The 15,770-nt window shown below is 36.1% G+C and overlaps 1 long non-coding RNA gene across 1 annotated transcript; it reads left to right on the plus strand.

Moving 5' to 3' along the window:
• Positions 1-12,619: 12,619 nt before the first annotated feature.
• LOC141612195 (uncharacterized) lies at positions 12,620-15,104 on the plus strand. The gene is made up of 2 exons (XR_012529012.1): positions 12,620-13,155; positions 14,754-15,104. It is a non-coding gene; the product is annotated as an uncharacterized LOC141612195 (long non-coding RNA).
• Positions 15,105-15,770: the final 666 nt, after the last annotated feature.

Raw genomic sequence — 15,770 nt, forward strand, 5'->3', positions numbered from 1 at the left:
TCTCCAGTGTATCCCCATGCCCCAACATGTGCCCTTGATTTTTTAAAATCATCCAATATACAGTTCTCCTAAACTCAATGAAATGTCTTTCATATAACTTAGATGGTCAAATTCGCCATTTCAAATTTTATGCGTGAGCACTTTTACCTATTTTACCCACCCAATAATTCAAGAACCTACTTAACAATCCATGAAATCCCCAGAATCACTTCATATTTCATGAAAGAGGCACTAACGGTAATTTGTGGTTGTTAAATATGGTTTGTGAGGGTTCTCATAGAGTAAGGTGAAGTTAATGAGTGAGAAAGAAGGTTGAAGGAAGGTTGTTAGAAGAGGGTGAGAGTTAACGTAGTAAACAAGGTCACAATATTTTATTTAGATCTCTTATAAAAAAAAGACGGGGCTATGAAACTCAATAAAGCAAAATAGAAGTTCCCGACTCAAAAGACTGTTTAGATATTCTATTTTTCTGACGGGGAACGCTACCTAAGTTAAAAGTTAAAATAGAACTGAAAAATAAGAGAAAACATGTCTTGATTGAATCCCATTTCTGCACCAGGGGAATTGATTCCATGATCTATAGGATTTTCTCCATGAGGTATATATCCAGCTCCAGGGCCATAATTATTCCCATTAGGTCCTTGTCTATATTGCGCAGCTTCATTTTGCTCAAAGTTTTTAGCCCCTGTTTGACCATTGGCTCCCGCAACTGGGGATGAAAAACTGCTCCTATTATTACCAAGGTTTCTCATTTGACGAGGTTTATAACCATCAAAGTTTCTCATTTGATTGCCCCTCTGTCCCTCGGGTTGGTTATGTGCATAGTTTCCTAAGTCATTGCGGAAATTCACAGGTGGTGCATAACCGCCATGATTTCCCGACTGATTGCTCATCTGACCTTGGGGATGGTTATAATCACGGTTGTAATTCCCTTCTTGTGAAGGCACAAAATTTCTTTGACCACCCTGGAACCCATCCCTTCCTACGCTTTGATAATGGCCACCACCAGGCACGGGAGTACCTCTATCTGCTTTACCAGATGGTCCATAGTTCTGTTGTGGATAGGGATGTCAACGGGGCGGGTTTTGGCGGGTCTTGCCCCACACCCGCCCCACATGGGGCGGGTGCGGGTAATGATTTGTTGGGTCGTGGGGCGGAGATGGGTTTCAAAAGTGTCATTCGTCGCGGGTCGTGGGGCGGGTGTGGGTATCATGTGAGACCCACCCCGCCCCACACCTGCCCCGCTCGCCCCTTCTCGCATGTCCCCGCTCCGCTTATACCCGCCTTACTCATATACCTAGACAAATTTGTAATATATAAAAATAAAATTTATAACTTAGATAAAAAGCTTAAACCATTTTTTCATAAACCTAGACAAATTTCATCTACTTCTTAGTTCTTACCCACCCAAATACCCAACAACATAAAACCCAAAAAAAAAAAAAATTCTAATACTCAAACTATTTCGTGGTTTGAAAAACTTGTATACTAGTTAATTAAATGTTAGACCATTTTGTGGAAACTTATTTGTATAAGATGTACGAGAGTACGAGACTAGTATGTTTTAAATTGAAGATCTACATTTTATAAAATTATTTTGTGAGAAGATAGGTAATTTGGCGGGTTAACGGGTCCCCGCGGGGTGTGGACGGGTTTGAAAAGTTCAACCCACTGCGGGTCGCGGGGCGGGTGTGGGTACGCATTATAGTTCGCGGATGCGGGTGCGGGTTACCCCTCCTCCGCACCCACCCCGCCCCATTGACATCCCTAGTTGTGGAGGAAAATTCGGATAATTCTGCTGTGGAGGATAATTCTGCTGTTGTGGGCCCTGCGGTGGATACCCTCTTCCGCCTTGTGGCATATATCCAAGTTGATTATAAGCAGGAGCAGGGTTTCCTAGCTGATTATAAGCAGGAGCGGAGTTCCGTAGCTGATTATAAGCAGGGTTTCCTTGCTGATTAGAAGCACGATTTCCTTGCTGATTATAAGAAGGATTTCCTTGCTGAATAGGTATTGGATCCCTTGGAGGCCGATCATTCGGCGTAAATCTCTTTGGTTTTACATTGTGGACAGGAGGTTGTCTAGGTATAATTTCTCCATTAATGTACTTGTCTCCTGCTTATACAACCATATATAAGTGGTATTTCGCTTTCAAAGGTAAAAATAAGGCATGTATTAACCATAGAATTCTAACATCAGTTCATCACGAGAGGGAATTAGAGACAAGAAATTACATATTTGGGACTTGGGATGACATCTTACAGAAAAGTGATGACAAGGAGTAACACGATTCATACCTCCATACTCCTTGTTCACGGGATCTACGTAGGAATCTGGCAATACAAACGTAACCCCAGGAAGGCCGGCAAAGATTTATTTCATGATAAGTGATCTGTTTTCATTTAATTAATATTCTAAACATTATACTATTTGATTGGTAAAAATTTAGCCATTCATGTAAGTACACATTACCCTCAAACTTCTTAGATGTCTCTTCATCCACCTCAACTTAAAAACCAGTATAAGTAGTTGTGCTGCATGCATGTATCTTTTTTTTTGCCTCTTCGACACTGATAGCATATAGAAGAAAAGTGGTAAACCACACACGCCATGAAACAATTCACGCTTAAATTAAAGCCACTAAAGTAGCATAGACTAAAGTTTTCATTTTCGAGAATAGAAATTTGAAGAAGGAAAGCGCTAGGGCGCCACCAGGTGTTTCGGTAACACCATAATTAAAAATAAAGAAAAAATAAAAATTTTACAAAAATGTTTTATTTTACCGTCAAAATGTGACGGGTACAAAGGTAATTTTGGGATTGAGATTATTGAAATTCTACCTGCAAGAAAATCCAATCTGGGGCCATGATGAACTGATCTCTTCTTGATCAACTTGTTTCTCCTTCGTCACATATTTTCAATGGTTTTTCATTCAAGTGAGTTTTTATTGTGCTTTCACGCAACTCCATTACGGATTTAGTGATTTACGGAGTACAATTTTGGTCTTGATCTCTAACGAAAATTTATGGTGTTGCTGGTTCCGACATTCAACAATGACTTTCAATTTTTAGTACCTAGTTTATATAAGAAGGTTATGATAAATTTACCCAAATTTCTGGCGACAACATAATCTGAATTTATCACACATTTTCGGCTGAATATGTTTAGTTTTTGAACTATCATACTCCATCATCATATGATGTACGCAATTTACTCGTATATATTGCTATATTTGCCAAGTAAGGAAAAAAGAAGCAGATTGATACCTTGCAAATTCTAACTATGGATGATTGGATGATGATGGAGTAATCATAGGTGGTTACAAAATAAATGTGAATAAGTCCTTAAAAATCATTTAACTATTTCATAGATCTTTTGATTATAAGTTGCAACTTATTAAGTTATTATTATGGTTGGACTTCCTAAATTACCCCTTGTCACTTATTTGTTTGAAATTTAAAATTTAGAAGGGAAAAGTGAAAATATTGAAGTAATTTACCATTTTACCCCGGGTGTTACTCAAATTGAGTAACACCCGGTATCGCCATCTCATTTTCCTTTGAAGAATACGTGGATTTTAGCAACAAGACTGTTTGCTCTTGAAGCTAAATCCAAGTGAATAGCTTTGTTTAACAAGTCTTATTCAGCACAAGCGACAACAAAATTAATTAAAATTAGGGTAAATTGATAACTTATATCTAGTATAACACCACTTTTAAAATTTTATACCTAAAATAACGTTTTTTCAAAACTTATACCTTGCTTCCTATTTTCTATCATACTTAATACCAAATTTCGCCTTCGGGAGAAAAATAACCGGAATCCGATAAAAATCAATTTTTTATTGTTAAATATGTTGCTATATGCCCATTTTGCCCCTAATCTTCTTTACCCAGTATTGTTTCAACCTCAAACAATCCACCATCACCCCAACACTAACACCATCATAGCCCAACGCCATTAGCACCATACACCACCACCATCACGACCCAATAACACCTCCGTCTAACACTACCACCAACACGACCTAACATTCACTATCACCACCTAACGACACTACCACCACCACCATCCCCAACACCGTCTTCAACACCGCCCAACACCACATTATCTGACACACCGCCCACCACCACAAGCATTACCTAAAACCAAACACCACTACAAGCACCTCCTAACACCTCCAGATCTGACCCACCATTTAAAAATCCACCACGAAATAAGCACACCACCACACACCTCGACTGGGGAGGTGCCGATGAGGGACCTTATGTTCTGATGGCTGCATTGCATCATGGTAATCGGTGGGCGTAGGGTCGTGGGCGGAAGTGCAGGGGAGGTCGGTATTGAGTCGAGCAGTGGTAGGCGGCTGAATGAGTAAGCGGTGACGCAAAATCGTAAATTGATTCTGGATTGGTGGCGAGGGACATAGAGAAGGCGTCAGTTACAGGGACAGAGAAGTTACCGATGAAGGTCCCTATATGGTGGATTGTTGTGATTGTTGATGGTTTGATGTGTTGGGATAGATTGTTGCTGGCTTTGAATGATGAAGAATGGGTGTTGAACGGTTGATGATGATGGATTAAGAGCACCCACATTGAAGAGGATACACCATCCTCTTAGGACTCTCTTTCATCTAAGAGGATGTCCTCTTCAATGTGGATACATCTCTTAGTGTCCTCTTTGAAGAGGAAGAGGAAGAGGAAGACATCCTCTATTTATCGAGTATGTCCTTGTTTTGGCCCTTGTGCCATATAAGAGAGAAAAAGTGTGATGAGGTCCTACTTTAAAGGTGAAAAGGAGAGAAACACAACATCCTCTTTGATGTGGAGAAAAAGAGAGGAAGAGGATGAGAAATTGGAAAATGTGGCAAAAAATAAGTGAAAATATTGTATCCAATGAAAAAATAAAGAAGAGGAAGAAGACCTCCTCTTCAATGTGGATGCACTAAAGGGCAAGGGCAAAACGGTCACCTTGTCATTTTTTTAGTCGGAAATGCAACTTGGTATTGAGTTTGAAAGAAATTAGGATATTAGGTATAAGTTTTAAAAGAAAACTATTTTAGGTATAAAATTTGAAAAAGAGAATTATACAAGGTATAAGTTATCAATTTACCCTTAAAATTATTTTACTGAGGAGTCTATCAATAGCCGAAATACTCAAGAGGGGGGTGAATTGAGGATTAAAAAACTTAGCCCACTTTTTCGATTGTAAGTATATAATTAATTATTTAAAGTTTATTGATTAAACTTTAACTAATCAACTAATTAACGAATTAAAACAAAACGTAAATGAAACGAAAGAGAAGGGAGAGACACACACGATTTTTGAAGTGGTTCAGTTTCACAAATCGAAACCTACGTCCACTATTCTCAACTAATAAATTTAGTACCTTTCTACGGATTACAAACTTACTAACCCAACTCGTACAACTACCCTAGTTGTAACTCAAGTGAGTACCGTTAAATATTCGAGTGACTAACTTACGCTAATAAGAAAGCATTAATGATTCTACTAAAAGTTCACGTTAATGAACGAGTATGAAATCCATTAAGCACTATTATCTTATAACGATAACGAAAGAACGAATGCACAAGTTTATAAATCACACGACGCTTTTTCGAAAAAATAACAAAACATTTTTTGCTTTAAAACACGGTTTTTGCTTTTTGAAAATAAATCAAAGTTAAGCTCAAAGGTCTCACTTTGAAATTTTGCAGAGTGTAGATTACTTATAGAACAAGGGAAAGCAGGACTCACGGTATCACCGAAACCCTAGATGGCCGAACTATATGATATGTAAACAAATCATATCTTATTATTTCTATCCTTAAAATCTTGGGAAAAGATAGTGAATAACTAAAAGATAATTTTATCAAATATTCACCTATTATCTTTTCCGTAAATCTTAAGATATGATAAGATTTTTTCATAACAAAAATATCTTATCATATATAACCATATCATGCTAAACATAAAAGATATGTTAAGATAATTCTAGAGAATAAAATCTTAACAATACTTAACTTATACAGTTCATAAACTATACATCTGAGGTAGTACCTCTTATTGTTTATTTTCTGAGTTTTACTTTAAAGTTTTTGAGTTCTGCTTTAGTATAAAGTTTTTGAGCACATTTACTAAAACATTACACTAAAAAAATATAATATTGCTCAAAAACTATATTTATAAATGATAATATGCTCAGAAAAAATGTGTATATGCTCAAAAACTACAAGGTTTGAGGTACTACCTCAGATGCGTAATCCTTTTTCTCTAACTTATATTATCAAGTTTACACGAGAGTCAAGTGGCTCATATGCCTTGTTTTCGTGAAAACTCTAGCTTGACATTAAGTTAGATTTAGGGTTTTAGAGTGTGTAGTATTAGAAATCCTAATTAGTAATATGACTCAACTCTTAAGTTGATTCAATATAATTACTGATTATAAGCTTATAATAAAACCACACTCAATATGAATATAAGCTTCCTTGTAAAATAAATATTTCTACTAAAAACATTTAAAAGAATAAAAACAGTTTTCTAAAAACAATTTAAAAACTATTTTTGTCGTGTATTATATAAATTTCACATCTTAATGTTATAATAGAAGAGCTATAACATTGAGCTCTTATACAAGCATTGCTATAGCTGTGAGGTTATAACTTTACCAATCTAAGAAATGCATTCTTACGTTACCATTACGAGATAACCACATACACTATTCTAATCTTCTTACGAGATCTTCGAATGTAGGCTTCTTCATTATTCAAGCTTGATTAATCTTTAAATGAGCTTCATCTTCTCATGAATGCTTGAATAATACTTTAAAAGTTGTAAAACCTTGATCCTTGATTGAGGGCTTGATCATGATATAAATGCATCATACTTCTATCACAATTCCTTAATGCTTGCGATTAGTAAGTATAATCTAAAAGACTAAATAAAAAATTACGCGCAACGAGTATATAAAATATCAAGTACTCTTGACATCATCAAAACATAAACATATATTTATATGGTCCAACAAATTCCCCCTTTTTGATGATGACAAGTCTTCTAAAATTGTGACTAAGTATATAGTTCCCCCTTAATATAATACCGTCATCTTTATAGATAAAGATTAACGCAAGATCAAACAATTATATACAAGACCAAACCTTTAAGGACCCTAACAGACAATTGGTTCTGACAAGGAGCAAGCTTAGGCAAATGCTTACCATGGTCGTTCTTTCCCCCTCTTGACATCATCGAAAAGATAAGAACAAACATAAAATGACTAGAATAATATACGACGAGGCAAGAGATAAAGACGATTAATAAAAACAATTAAACCGTAAATAACCATAAGCACTTACGAAATTATTGTAACATACAAACCAAGAAAATATGTTTAAAGCCAAATGGGCCGAATGAAAATAACATGTTTAAAGCCACCGGGCCGAATAACAAGTTGTATACCAAAATGGGCCGAATAACAAATTATTTGAGGAAAGTAAAATATACCAAAGGAAACAGAAGAAAGCAAAAGAAGTAAGGCGGACGAAAACAGGGGAGGGGCAGGATAGGTTTAAGGGTGGCGGATGTTGTGAGGATTGACATAGCCAAGACGAGTACAGAATTATAACGAATCAAGACGATCAAAACAACTCCGAACATGATTAGCCTGGGCAGTGAGGCTTGTCTCAAAGTTGAGAACCTTTAAAGACAATGCCTTCGTGGCCTCCAATGTCAATGCTTGATCCACCTTGATATCTTTCCCGTCTTGACCAAAGTACCTCCTTGACTTGCAAGAAAAGTGAGACGATCATCATGGCTAAAGACTTCATCACGGACAGTCACTAATCCCCTTTCCAAACTCTGAAGCCTATCATCAATCCCCTCCATCCAGGCTACAAGCCGTGCATCAGAAACACCTTCTGCAGTGGACCCGTGTCCAACATCGGAGACCACGACAGTCAAGGCAGCTGTTTGTTCCTCAAGTTTTGCTATAACAGACCCCATAAACAAGTCAAGCCTAGCTTCCACACTCGTCATTCCAACCGCCCTAACCAGGTCAGAAAACCACGCCCTAAACAGCCCCTCAAAAACCCAACACAAACACCTCAACACACCCACTCATCATCTTGCACCACCCCACGACCACTAGTGGCCACCATCATGGTCTCCAATGACCCACGGTGGTTCCACCACTGTCCACGATCCCTCACGGCAACCCACAACCACCAAAACTGACACAAACAACCACTATATCCCCATTCCCCTGTTTTTGCATTTTCCGACTGCCGCCACCACAAACCACCACCTGCAACCGCCAAAACACCCCCAAGATGGTCGACTCAACCATCCGGTTCTATCCCCGCCATATCCAGGTTAAGACAACGAGTATCCAAACGGTTCCATCGTGTTTAAACACAATCTGCCCTAGCTTACATATCTAGCAACCACCGCGTAAAACACCAGCAACAACCACCCACGACACCTCCCCATGGTCGACTCTCACCCCTTATCTTAACCCAAGCCTCGGTAAGGTATGGGTCACACGAAACAAGGGTGAAAACTGATTCATATGTATTATTTACCCTAACAAACACCACCACAAAACGCCGGTCAAACACCCCCTCATTGACGGTCAACGGCGGTCCAACGTGGGTCTGGTCACCCCCTGGTGTCCCACGGTCAAGGTCACGGTCCTAGCTAGTCTAGAGGCGGTCTAAATTACGAGTTATATAAGTTATAAAATCGATACATTAAATTATAAGACGGTCTTACCTTTTATCGCTAATTGTTCCTTCCGTCTCTTAAATCTCCTTCTTCTTTCTTTTTGAATTATTTTTCAGATATCATGGTATTTATAGTCTAGAATTATAGAGTATATGAGGACAATTAGGAAACCGTTGCCTTATTCCGATTATTATTAGGAATTACTATATAATTATTATACTTATTATTTTATTATTAAATCCCGCTTCAAATCCCGACTACTACTCATACTAGGCCTAACATAATTAGCCCAATAATCTATATCAGACGGCCTAAGGCTTAACTAGCTCTAAGTCCAATTCCCGACTTGCTTACTTACTTTATTATTAATTAACGTCTTATTTGCATTTATTATTAGAAATATCATTAATTAGTTATTTAAATTACATAAATTATTCTCATAAATTATTATTAAATTACGGGGTATTACAAAAAGTAATTTTGTCAGTAAAGAAAAGAAATGTAGTAACATTGGATATAGTTATATGATAGTAAAAACTCATTTGAATAGTAAAAGTAACTATATTATCAGCGAGATTAGTGAAAGTGGTAGAAACAACGGGAGTAGTGAAATAATCAATATTAATACGGCAATAGTGAAAGTAACAATAATTACGGCGGGAGTAGTAAATTATCAATAGCAATGCGACAGTAGTGACAGTAACAATAATTACGGCGGGAATAGTGAATGTAACAATGATTACGAGTAAGTAGTGAAATGTTATTACTATTGTTTCATTAATAAGAGTAAAATAATAATGGCGGGAGTAGTGAATTTGTCTCAAATTTTATTTCATCGTAATTTTAGGATATGTCATAGAAAAATATATTAATGATAAATTTATGGGTTATGCAACTTTTAAGTAATTTTATTTAATGGAAAAAAAAAATTAATGGTAAGTAGAGGTAGCCCGGGCGAAGCCGGGCACCAATACTAGTTCTAATAAATTTTGGGTGAAAATAAATACACTCACAAAATATCCTGGGACACTCCAATTGTTAGTAATAGACGAAAATACCTCTGATTTTATTATAATAACTACATTCGAGAGGTTGGAAGTTGGAGGGAAAATCAGTCATATGAAACATAAAGAGAGTATCCCAGGACATTTTGATAGCGTATTTAGGGCTACTCTAAATTTTTTTTATAAAAAAAAAGAGTAAATCTCTTATAAAATATTTTACAATAAGTCATTGTAAAACCATCCACAAACTACATTGACGCCCTTATCACTCAACCATGGTAAGTAATGGAAGTTTTATGAGGTTAATAATGTAAAGTCATGCATGATTTTTTATTAACGCCTGTGTAAAAAACGTTTTATAAAATAATTAATATTTTTAAAAAATAGGCTCCTTAAGCGAAAATTAATGGGCGTAAGCCGTAAATAATCAGTGTTCGGGCAAAATTCGCATGACCCAAATATACTAACCCTTTACCAATTACAATCTACAAAACCTATTTAATTAGACCCACCTAATAAAACACCTAAAAATACACACAATTACTCTCCTCTCAACCCTTCACCATCTTAACATCACACTCTGTAAAAACATTTTATAAAAGAATTCATATTTTTTTTTAAAAAAAATGGGCCCCTTAAGCAAAAATTAACGTAGTTGCTCATTCATGGACGAAAATTACTCATTCATGTACTTTTTGTCATTATTTTTCCATTCATTACCCTTCTAAAACCAAAAGAAAAATTTCTCTCTATCCCTCCTCTCAAAATTAATCAAATTTGACTCAAATTAGTCCAATAAAATTGGAATTTATCAAATAATGATTCTAACTAAGTTAATTTAGATCAATTATATTAAATTAGGAAGATTTAATCAATTCAGGCTTGATGAAATTGGAATTTATGAAAATTAAGGTTACTGAAAGGAAAGGATGGTTGAGTGATAAATGAGTGGGGGAGCGGAGGTCAGAGGTCAGAGGTGGCCGACGTTCATGGAGGAGAGTGAGAGAAGCGGTTGTTTGGCGTGTAGGAAGACGATGGAGATGCCACGCTTGAGTTCAGTGGTGGTGCGAGTGGATCTGAGGTTGTAGGGTCTGGGTGTGGTGGGGACTGGTCTAGGTGGCCCAATCTAAGGTTGGCTATGGTGTCAGAGGTTGTCCGAGGGTTGGTCTGGTGGGGCTGGGATGGGGGAGTAAGGGGTTTACACGTTAGTAGGGGAGGAGGATTATTTAGTTCGGTGGTGGCAGGAGGTGGTATGTGTGGTGCGATATGAGGTCCGAGATGGTGGAGAAGGGTGGGGCAGTGGTGCCAGAGGTGGTATTGGTGGTGCGGTATGAGGTGGTGGAGGTTGTGGCGCGGTGGTTGGTGGTGTTAGTAATTAAGGATTTTATTGAATTGGGATGAGATGGAAAATGACAGTATAAAAAAGATAAGGGTATAATGGTAGTTTATGTCCATGATTGAGTAAAATCATGTACATGAATGAGCACCACCCAAAATTAATGGGCATAAGCCGTAAGCAATCACAGTTTGGGCAAAATTCGCATGACCCAAATATAACAGCCCTTTACCAACTACAATCTACAAACCCTATTTAATTTGACTCACCTAATAAAAAACCTAAAAATACACACAATTACTCTCCTCTCAGCCCTTCACCGTCTAAACCTCACACTCTCTCACCCTTAGGTCTTACTTTTAGCAACTTGATTTGATAAATTCGATGATGATAATTTGCATTGCATTTCCGTTCACTCTTTATCATCATCCTAAGTCCATATTCATCGTTCTATACTTCTATCCACTCTATTTTAACTTAGTTTTCCCCATATTATAAGCTAGTTCCGTTAATACCTAAGGTATTACTTGATCTAAAAGTATTTAATTATCCAGATTTAATATTGTTATGCAGTTTTGTTATACTTTTGTTGTAGTCCAAATTTAATATTTTTAGTTGATATTTTTGTATATGCATATTTTTCACAAACACTTTTTTTTATCAGTTGATTTTTCTGTGAAATTAGTTTCTTTTGTCTTTTATAATAATTTGTTCAATCTTTAATTATTTTTTTGGTATTTTTCATTTCATGCAAATTTATCATATTTAATTATTTTGAACTTATTTTCAAATATTATTTATGTCAATGTTTACACATAAGCTTTTTGCATCTTTTTTTTTTTTGGTTTTATGTCATTTTTTTATTGTTGTTTAAAAGTCTATTTTTTGTTGACATTAATAATTGTTTGTTGTTTGCTATTGATTTGGTTCTATTTATTCTTATCAGTAATTGTATTCTGATTTCATTGAATTTTTCTTGAGCGTTGATTATGTTATTTCTAATTCCCTATATTATAATGAATTTAAAAATATATATTGGTTATAAAAATAATATTAATCAGTGAGCAATTTACATCAGCCTATTATATGTATCAAATTGATTCTTCTAAAAGAAATGTGATGGATGAACGTGTAATACCCGCGAATTTCCCATTTTGACATTTAAAATTTATTAAACCGTTTGATTACTTTATTATATATTTTTGAATTATTCAATTTAATTAACTTTATGTCAAACACGATTTTCATAAAAGTAATATATAAAAGCTCATTTATATAAAAATACGTATTATTAAATTATATTTTTAAAGCATAATTTATATAAGAATGTATGTATACATATTTTTGGTCGGACAATAATAGTGACAGTAATAATAATAATTCCCGTCTTAACTTCCGTCTAACATAGACCATCGCATTTCATTTGAAAATCTTATCTAAACACGGACCAACCATATGTCGACAACACACTCACCTACCCTCTTACACCCTACCTTTAAATATCTCTTATATATATATATATATATATATATATATATATATATAGGGGCGGGGTCAGGTACGAACTAAAGTTCCATACGAACTTACGAACTACCCCAAAAACAAATTTAAAAACAATCAACCCGTACATTATTTTTCCTTCACCTTACCTATTATCCCAAATTCCCAACTCCCTTCTCCCTTGTCCTTATCCTCCACCACCACCATCACTCGTCGCAGCTTCCGGCCATTATGAGAACTGTTGGAACATGATGATTCTACCGTTGCTATCTACGCCGACGAACCCGACCAACCGCTAGCTTTATTTGTCACCTCTGCCGGCGACAAAAACGTTGACTGAGACCATTATCCGACTCCAAATTTCGCAATAACCTGGCTGGATCAATAACGTTTTGGTCTGGTGGTGTCTTATTAGTGGAGTTGGTGTCATGTCGGAGTTCTAGCGATGTCGTCTGTCAGTCCTATTGGCGTCCTTATCTGTGTTCGAAGATGGGTAGATCTAGCATTTTTAGATCTGAAACTTGAAAAAAATAGGACACTTGTATTCCTGCATAATTCCACCCTCAATGATCTTTATTTTTTTATTAATCTCAGGTATATTTTTCAATCATTTTATTCTCAATTCATTATATTTGTTCTTTTGAAAATTATCCTCTATGTTGATTTAGGTAATCTTACTCCGTGTTTGGTAGATCTTACATTATTTAAATCGAGTTTTAAGTGATTTAGTTACATCTTACTTTGTTTTCACTTCTTTTCTTCATAAAACTCGATTATGCTTACACTGTGGGGTAATCACATGTGGGTTGCGTGGAGGGGTCGGTGTTGATATTGGTGGCGATGGTTCATGGGTGAGGTTAGTGGACGGTGTTGCGTGATGGATCAGGTGTTACTGGTGCGTAGGGTTGGTCACTGGTCAGTGGTGGTGATCGTGAGGTGGTGAGTGGTGGTTGCATAATATATAACCGTAGATACACAAGCTAGTATTACAAGATACACAAATCAACTTGTGTATCTGGAGCTGCCACTGCCATAGATAAATCGTCATTCCCAAATTCAGTTCATTGTTTCAATTCACTGTTGCCTGATCAATTTTCTCTTTTTTCCCCGATTTCTTACTGAATTTGCGAGCTGCCTACTGAAAGCCTTGGTTCAAGGCGGTGTTGTAATTTAATGTAGAAAACAGAAAATGGAAATGAAATTCTCAAGTTTCATGCAATTTGCCTTGTTTGACGTTTTTCGCTTCATTACATCTGGAAGCTCATATGCGTTAATAACTACCATGAGTAATGACTATCTTGATCTTTTTGCCATTTTTTTGGCAATTACTAACTGAAGTGGGATGCTTATGACGGTATTTTTATTCCTTTTAAGTAAATATGCAAGTTTCAATTTGATTTGTTTCAAACCAGGATATGAGTCATGCCATTTTAACGTTGTACTCATGACGTTTTGATGCTGATGATATGGTTATAATCGTGTTGTTTTCATAGCTGAACATCTCAACATGTCGATGTATATTAAGCGAGTGTACAGTAATTAATTCCATAAGATGTACTCCCTCCACAAACCTATTTTCACCCCATTTGCTTTTGGGAGGTCAAAGTTTCCGAACTTTGACCGTAAATAAGTTGGGAAATAAAAATTATTAAATTATAAAACAAAAACATTTACACTTATTTACTTATTTTCATGACATCTTTCACGAAAAAAATTTTCAAGAAAAAAAAGTAACATATAGACTTTGAAAAACACGGTCAAAGTGTCGTCTTGGAGACCGCAATAAAGCAAATGGGGTGAAAATAGGTTTGTGGAGGGAGTACAATAATTAATTACTACTTATTACTGAATTTCTTGCAAAGTTCGTTTTACGGTAGTTCCTTTTATGATCATCCCTTTATAAACATTCTAGAGTAGGAAAATAGTACTGGTTGTATCTATTAGCTATCGAGCCTTGATAAGCTCTTTAATTTTAACTCACCCTTGTGTCTAGTTTTGCTGTCTACTAGCCTATTCGTGTGGTGTAGACTGTATTGTTAGAGCAGTTGAGAATCTAATGTTTCATGAAATTGATCGAGTTTGCTAAAAGTGTATAATTATTTGACTTTTCGTTGAAAAATAAGTTTGGATCATATTTGTTGATGTCTGCCAACCTTGCCAGTTTGCTGAATTATAGTCTATGATGTTGCCAGTTTTCTTGCATGGTGGTAGCAGTTCTAATTCCGGTCTCGTGCCAAGATGTTGCTGGTTTCAGAATAGCAGTGGCCGACGGATTGCTGGTAGGCTACAATGAAATGAAGCTCGATGATGGATTGCTCGGAGGAGGAATGGAGTGATTGGTGGTTGCCATTGGCGATGATATGGTCGATTTGTCTTGGTACTTGTTTGCTATTTTTAGGGAGTTTATTGAAAGCATGATGAACTACAAAGTGAATGTTCACTGATAATTGAACTGCGTTTAGAATTAGATAGTGGCATTTTGCTTCTGAGTCTTATATTCCTTTGTCTTTAAATTGAAAATAAAATGAAAGTTATTAATTTTATTTTGATATATACTCTTTCATTTAAATGAGTGTATCTAGCTAGTTAGAGGTATATATCTAGCAACATAAAGGAGTGTATCTAGCTAGTTAGAAGTATGTATCTAACAACTTAAACGAGTGTATCTAGATAATTAGAGATATGTATCTAGCAAGTTAGAGAAGTGTATCTAGAAATTTAAACACGTGTATCTAGATAATTAGAGACGTGTATCTAGCTTGCTAGAGATGTGTAACTAGCAAGGTAAAGAAGTGTATCTAGCAGTCTAAATGGTTGTATCTAGCTTGCTAGAGATATGTATCTCACAAGGTAAATGAGTGTATCTAGCTTGCCAGAGATGTGTATCTAGCAAGGTAAAGAAGTGTATCTAGCCATCTAAATGGGTAACTCGGCAACTACAAAGACCAATACATCTCGGTCGATAGCCGAGTTTTTGAACCAAGGGCGCATTGGCATATATACATGGAGTACTCCGCCCCTCTACCAAGCCAGCTTTATGATTTTGATTGCTTATATCGTGTGAGCCTTCAACATGATAATCAAACAAATCAAGTTATATAAAAACATACCCTGCAATCTTAGTTTAATGTTACATTATATAAAGTTGCAAAATAAACAAAGTTGGTGGGCAATATGGCCCGTATTATCACCATTGTAAAGTGGATACA

The sequence above is a fragment of the Silene latifolia genome, chromosome 11, assembly GCF_048544455.1.
Source record: "Silene latifolia isolate original U9 population chromosome 11, ASM4854445v1, whole genome shotgun sequence".
NCBI classification, from domain to species: domain Eukaryota; kingdom Viridiplantae; phylum Streptophyta; class Magnoliopsida; order Caryophyllales; family Caryophyllaceae; genus Silene; species Silene latifolia.